Source organism: Myotis yumanensis, unplaced genomic scaffold, assembly GCF_028538775.1.
Source record: "Myotis yumanensis isolate MYYU_CA2020_CCGP unplaced genomic scaffold, mMyoYum1.0.hap1 SCAF_2, whole genome shotgun sequence".
In the NCBI taxonomy this organism is placed as follows: Eukaryota; Metazoa; Chordata; class Mammalia; order Chiroptera; family Vespertilionidae; genus Myotis; species Myotis yumanensis.
Genome location: NW_027223753.1, coordinates 207,294,516 through 207,302,007, shown reverse-complemented (window position 1 = coordinate 207,302,007; position 7,492 = coordinate 207,294,516). Strand labels below are relative to the sequence as shown.

Here is a 7,492-nt window from a genome sequence, read left to right as displayed (position 1 = left end):
TTCCCCCCCATTAGCCCCCATCTCCCCCCACCCCCCCACTCATGCTCTCATCCCCCTGGTGTCTGTGTCCATTGGTTTGGCTTATATGCATCCATACAAGTCCTTTGGTTGATCTCTCTCCCTTACCCCCTCCCTCCCCTACTTCCCCTCTGGGGATTGATAGTCTGATCGCTGTTTCTCAGTCTTTGGATCTGTCCCTGTTCATCAGTCTATGTTGTTCTCTATATTCCACTAATGAGTGAGATCATGTGGTATTTATCTTTCTCTGACTGGCTTATTTCACTTAGCATAATGCTCCCCAGTCCCATCCAAGCTGTTGCAAAAGGCAAGAGTTCCTTCTTTTTTATAGCAGCGTAGTATTCCATTGTGTAGATGTACCACAGTTTTCTAATTCACTCATCTGCTGATGGGCACTTAGGCTGTTTCCAGATCTTAGCTATGGTGAATTGACCAGCGCCCCTATTTTTGCTTGCGTATTGCCCTCTGTCTTTTCTTCTATGTTGATCTTAAGTCTCAACTGAAAGCCCAAATCAAATGATTTGGACTTGGGGAATCCTCTAACACCCAGGATGCACACTGTTCACTTGTTGTTTTGAGCAGGCTCTTTTAATTTATGGTCAGGTGCAACTTCGAGGTGTTAATGATGCACTGTTTTTTTCAAGTAACCATTTGCCCCCATGTTCCTTCTTTCCTTTTCAGGCAGCTGCCAGAGCATTAGGGTTTCATTAAAGGATGGCATGGCCAAACCTAAGAGTTCATTCTCAGTGTTTGGGTTTCAAAAGCCTGGCCTTTGAATTGCACAAGGCAAGGTTCCCAAGGACTTGGGGGTCACAGTCTACTCCAAGGCCAGTGAACTGTGAACAGGCTGTGTGTGCATGTACCCTGGGGTTTCAGGCTTTCCCAGGGGATATGCTGGGACATGGGCAGCGCTAAGCAAATCAGTGTCCAATTTCCCATGTCCTCTTTTCTCAACTGGATTTGTCTATGGACAAGCCCTACACTTACGATCTGTGGGGTTTCTTCCTGTGTTCTTTTCACACTTGCCCTTTCCCCATTTCCCCTCCTTATTCACTCCTATTCTTGTTGTGGTGAATAAACCCCGAGTGCCAACCCAAGGGACTCTGAAATAATGATATTGAGAAAGCAAACTGCTCGGACTGGCGAACACATCCGCCTACAATTCAGATGATTTTTTAGTCTTTGCTCTAAACAGAACTGAAGACCTACTCAGGATTATTCAGAGTAATCCTTGATGACAGACCACTGTGCTACATTTGGATGTGACTTTGAAAAAGTTCAAAGAATGGAAAGACGTTACTATTACAAAATCTATTCCATTTCCAGCTACAATTTTTTTTTTAAAAATTGATCCCTCTCTGTCCCCTTTAACTTCAGTGCTGTTACTTTAAATGAGGAATGACATTAATTATGGCCTCTTCCCATTCTAGCAACAAATAATATTTTTTCATGAAGAGATGAGATAATTAGGAAAAACAAACCAGTCCTGTTCATTTTATTAAGAACTGAATTTCTGGTAGAATTTGGATTTATGTGTTTATTTAACAATATTTTAAACATATTTGTAATTTTAAAAATTAATTGTATACCAAATGAGAAGTATAATGATATCTTTTCAAAAGAAAAAAACCCAAAAACATTTGAACCTCTATGGTCACAGGAAATTAAAAAAATAAATGTCAATTTACATCCTTTTTTCCAGTCAATTATGAGGTAGGTTTATTTAGCAAAATTCTTTCAAGTATATGTTATTATATTTAGGATAAAGTTCTATGAGGAAAATGAAATGAAAATATGACTTCAGGGAACATTATAAAACAAGATACACTTGTATGTTTATATTTTTGAATCGACAATTGTATCAGTTTCCTTTAGGATTTATATTTCATTGGAAACATTAAAAATAGTGGATAACAGTTTTATTTTATTTTATTTTTTACTTTATTTTTATTGTTGACACTATTACAGATGTCCCCATTCCCCACCCAACCACCCCACCCTTTGCCCACCTTCAACCCAGGCCCCTCCACCCCTTTCCTCTGGCCATCACCACACTGTTGTCTGTGTCTATGGGTTAGGCACATATGGTTTTTGCTAATCCCTTCACCTTCTTTCGTCCATTCCCCCTCTTCCCTCTGACAGTTGTCAGTCTGTTCCATGTATCCATGCCTCTGTTTCTATTTCTTTTGTCAGTTTATTTTGTTTATTAGATTCCACATCTAAGAGAGATCATATGGTATTTGTCTTTCTCTGACTGGCTTATTTCACTTTTCAATATTTACAGCTCTCTGCAAGTCACATCTAGCAACTACTTAAATTTATGATAAAAAAGTATAGATGTCAACTTAGGTAGAAGGTACACAGTCTTTTGAAATTATTTTAGGAAACAGAGGGACAAAAAAGGGTCGAAGACCAGATCATAAAAATCATCCATAACGATTGAAAAGCAAGATTTCACATGAGATGAATCACCTGCAGGCAGGGGTAGCTGGACAGCGCTGTTTGGCAGAACAATGACTGGCCTCTGAGAGTAGGTGGGGCTTGGGCTGGGAATGATAGAACTTGCAGAGTCCAATCTGAGATCTGGCAGAACCCAAGCCCTCACTCTAGTCTGCAACACCTGGAAAGAGGTGGTGTGTGTGTAGGAGCGTGGAGATGGCTGTGTGGGATTTCATAAGGTTCCATTCACACGGTGCCTCCTGGTGTCCCTCTGGGTGTGAAGCCTAGTTGCCCACAGCAATTACCCATCTCCTTACTACACTCTGTTTAGTTTACCTCCTGTCCCTGGTCCCTGTCTCATTTTTCCTACTGACCCACTTGTACCCCCTGAGATCATCTCCCAAATAAAGTACCTGCACCCCATTTCTATCTCAGGATCTGCATTTGGGGGCATCTAAACCAAGACATGCATCATAGGTTACTTTATTTTTTTTTAATATGTATTTTTATTGATTTCAGAGAAGAAGATGGAGAGAGAGAGAAACATCAAAGATAAGACAGAATCATTGATTGGCTACCTCCAACACGCCCCCTACTGGGGATTGGGCCTGCAACCCGGGTATGTGCCCTTGACTGGAATTGAACCTGGGACCCTTTGGTCTGCAGGCCAATGCTCTATCCACTGAACAAACCGGCCAGGGCCAGAATTGCCTATTTTGGGGGAGCTGGGGCGGGGGCTGGCTGTGTGGGGCAGAAGAAGATTTCTCTGGGAAAAGGCACAGGGCTGTGGGCCAGGACAATACCACGGCTCATGCCTGAGCTTGTTGCCAACAATCAGTGACAGATTATGCAAGAATTGTTGGTGTTTTCATCTACTGCTTTGTCTCGCCATTAATCAAGTTGACCTGATTTTCTTAATTCACTGGGACCTCACCCGTTTTCTCTTTCTTCAAATCACTTTTTGTTTGAAGCTAACAAAAGTATATGTATATATCATCAATGCTTCTACTTTCATCAACAAAACAGCAGCGTATTGAAAATACATAGTCATTCTGTTATTATATAAGTTTATCCATTACAACGAACTCTCCTTTGGGTAAATGTTATCGAACAATTTTCTTCCTTTTTAAAATAAAGACTGTGTTTAGCCTTCTGCATAGTCCTCAATCCCATGATGCTGTAGGCATTCTTCAACCATGTTTGCTTTTTCAACTGGGAATATTATCTGGTTTCATTGTTTCCAAACTGGAACTGAGTTTTCCTAGTCTTGATTCTATATAGCGTTCAGCCTCATCTCATCACCCCTTCCTGCCTTATTCTAAAAACACTTTCCATACCCCACCTGTACCGGAAAATGCATTTATCCTTTGAACAAAATTGACAAGCCATAATGGTAGTGCATTTTCCCACTTTATTCCAGCTTTGTAAAAGTTAGAGGAAAACACAGGCATAGAGTAGGAAAAATATATCTGGAATGGCATAATATAGTACAGCGGGAAGCCAGATAACCAAGTTGGAGAAGGATGCTAAGAGATTAATTAGAAGTTAGAATCTGTATAAGATAAAGCTCAGAAAAAATTATCTATCATGTAGAAGACGATTTTTGTTGAAGGGATATTAAGACAATGATATAACAGAAAATACTGAGTAGAAAAACATTCTCGCAACACTTAACACTAACACAACTTCATGGACATCACCTATTATTCTCCCGTGCAGAATAGGGTGGTGGTCGGGAGTGTCAGCTCAAGTTAGACAGACTTAGAATAAAGTTCAGGGTCGTCATCACCGACTGAGCAAGTTATTTAAGATTCTCTCAGCTTTACTATTCTTTAGCTATACAACGGTCCTAAATAGATAATGCATCTAAAGTGACTAATAAAATACATGAGGCAAGTTAGCTTATTACAATAATTTCTTAAGCCCCTGCTACATGTATTTCACAGAGCTTGTGGTCTAGAGAGGAAGGTGGACAATCAAATCAGCACACAGGTAGGTAATGGCAGCTGGAGAAGGAAAATAGTAGGACATCAGGAGAACATGGAACAGAGGAATCTGGGCTGATCGGGGGCCAGGGAAGGTTACCTGAGAAAGTGAAGTTAGAGGAGGATTGGGGGTTAAATAGGTAAAGGAGGGGGACCTGGGAAAGGGCACACACACAATGATTTTTAAACAGTAGTTTAACATTTACTTCAATTATAATGCAAGTTAATCTGACTTGAGGTTAGCATCACAAGGCATACTTCTGAGTCCATTCCTGAGATATTCTGTTGTACTTATCTCTGTCTGTTTTAAAGATCCATGTCATCTCTGGCACGAGGGGGTCATCTGGATTTGGATCACAGAGCAGTGATCAAATACCTAAAAGAACTTGAGAAATAGTTGAAGCCTGAGACCACTGTGATCTTAGACCACTGAGACAAATGCTAACATTACTGTTAATATTTGAATAATAAATTCTTGTTGTAAATGCAACCTTAGGGGGTTGGAAGGGGTGGTTTGTAGGAAAATGAAATGTCAAAAAGAATATACCACCCTGGTATCGGTCCCATAATTGTGGCTTGCCTATGACACACATCATCCCCAACTGGACTCATTGTACATGCAAAGTCCCCAGGGTATTGGGGATCATGGGTTTTTCTGTGGAACTAAAGTTTGTGGGCGTGGCTGGAGCATTGAGAATGAGTGAGTGACTTGCAAGAGATGAGGCTGAGGCTGAATGTGTGGGGAGAGGCTGCATTACTCTGGGCCTTTATAGTAAACTAGAGGCCCTGTGCGTGAATTCGTGCATGGGTGTGGTCCCTTGGCCTGGTCAGCGATCAGGGCTGTTTTGCCCAGACCCAATCAGGGACAATCGGGGCCAGCCGGCTGTGGAGAGGGACCACGGGAGGTTGGCTGTGGGAGCACACTGACCACCAGTGGGCAGCTCCTGCATTGAATGTCTGCCCCCTGGTGGTCAGTGTGCGTCATAGTGACTGATCAACTGGTCCTTCGGTCGACCTGTCACAATGGTCGCTTAGGCTTTTATATATATAGATGCAGTGGGAAGCCAACACAGGACTCTAAGTTGCGGAGGGACGTGACCTGCTGGGAGAATAGAATGAAGTGGGTAAGGGGCTGTCCTCACAGTGAGAGCTGTTGGAAAGTACCAACTTCGCAGAGCAACTTTGTTCTTCAGTACACGCAGACATATTTCATAAATCTAAGGCCACGGAATACATCTTGCCTAAAAACTTACTTTTATTTATGGGGAAATGTCAATATTCATATGTATAAATCTATGCAAACACATATACACCGAAATGTTAGGTTTGCCACAATTGGTCTAAACCAGTAAAACCCTTTACTTCTCTTTATTACAAACTAGGGGCCCAGTGCACGGATTTGTGCACCTTGAAAGGAACTGTGGGCTGTGAGGCTGCGGTAGGCACAGGGGTGGGTCTCTACCCATCCTCCATACCCCCACCTGGCCCCTCCTACCGCGTCTCCGGTCCCCTGTCTGCTGGCAGCCCTGCTCCCTCTGCTGCCACTCCCATGAACTGACAGCGCCGGCCCTGCTTGCACTCACTGATAGTGCGGAGCAATTGGGGACAGCGCCAGCAGCAGGTGTGAGTGGGGCTGGCACCATCAGCAGGTGCGAGCGGCAGCTGCTACCCTGATTGCCCCTCAGGATCAGGGGGAGGTGGAGAAGCCCTCAGGGGTGATTGGGCCAGCAGCCGCTGCTTGCACCTGCTGATGGTGCCGAGCAGTCAGGGCCAGCGCCGGGCACTGGCAGCAGGTGCGAGTGCTGCATGGGAGCAAAGAATTTTCAGTAACCAGCAGAGGTTCCCCCAGATGACAGCAACCAACGCCCCACATTGGTCTGGCACCCCCACTCACCTGCTCCACCATCCTGCCTCGGCCGATGCCCACCATGTTCCGTGCTCTGCCACCTGCTGCCGACGCCCAACATGTGCCACACACGTCCCCTGGTGGTCAGCGCATGTCATAGCGACCGGTTGTTCAGTTGTCCCGCCATCTGGTCTATTTGCATATTAGGGTTTTATATATATATATATGTATGTGTAAGATTTGAAAGTTTTATACTGTTCTTATTTCTAAAAATCTGTCTTATATGCGTTGCTCCTATGTTTCTAAACACCTGTAATGTATTCATTCGCTGATCAAACATTTATTTTCTCCCCATAAAATGAAATGTATGCTTTTAGGATTCAGCATCACATTCAGGGCCCTGAGCAGCTTTCCTGCTTCACCTTCTTCACAGTCCCCTCACCCCAAGGGCGCTGTGTTTTCTTGGTTTTGAGTCTGTTGTCCCTCGGCCTTGGATGTCCTCTAAACATGTCTGCCCTGGATGAACTTGTCGTCATCCTTTGAGACCTTTTTGAAACATGATCTCCTCACTGAAGCTTTTGTGGATCCCTGTCAAATGTTTGTAAATTGCCTTGTTCTGTTGTGAGTTCATATCACAGACAGGCTTGAATGAAAGTGAAGTTGTTCCTATCAGTTTCCTCCTTTAGATGAATCATTTTTAAAGTTCTGATTTGATTCTTTAAAAAAATACTTTTATTGATTTCAAAGAGAGCAAGGGAGAGGGAGACAGATAAAAACATCAATGATGAGAGAGAATCATGGATTGGCTGCCTCCTGTACTCCCCCTACTGGGAATTGAGCCGACAACCCTGGGCATATGCCCTGACAGGGAATAGAACTGTAACCTCCTGATCCATAGTTCAATGATCAACCACTGAGCCACACTGGCTGGGCTGATTCTTTTTCTTTCCCATCAGGGAATCTTGATTTAAGTTGGGCTCCCCCAGAAGGAGACCCTGAGATAAGGATTTTGTGCAAATAATTAATCTCTGTGGGGAGGGAATCCAGGCAGTGCCTTCCAGGGAGGGGGGCACTGAGCCAGGATGGGGAGGGAGCCAGGACAGGTGCAGCGCCCGGGCTCCTCCCCTCTGGGACCCCTGAGCGGCGCTGTAGAACATGCCTCAGGGTGGCACCTGAAGGCAAGGATGCTGGAGAGTTAGTCCCC

At 43.9% G+C, this 7,492-nt stretch overlaps 1 pseudogene; it reads right to left on the bottom strand.

The window, feature by feature from the left end:
- Positions 1–4,687: 4,687 nt before the first annotated feature.
- LOC139002701 (ubiquitin-conjugating enzyme E2 D3 pseudogene) lies at positions 4,688–5,054 on the bottom strand (annotated as a pseudogene).
- Between the last annotated feature and the right edge of the window lie 2,438 nt (positions 5,055–7,492).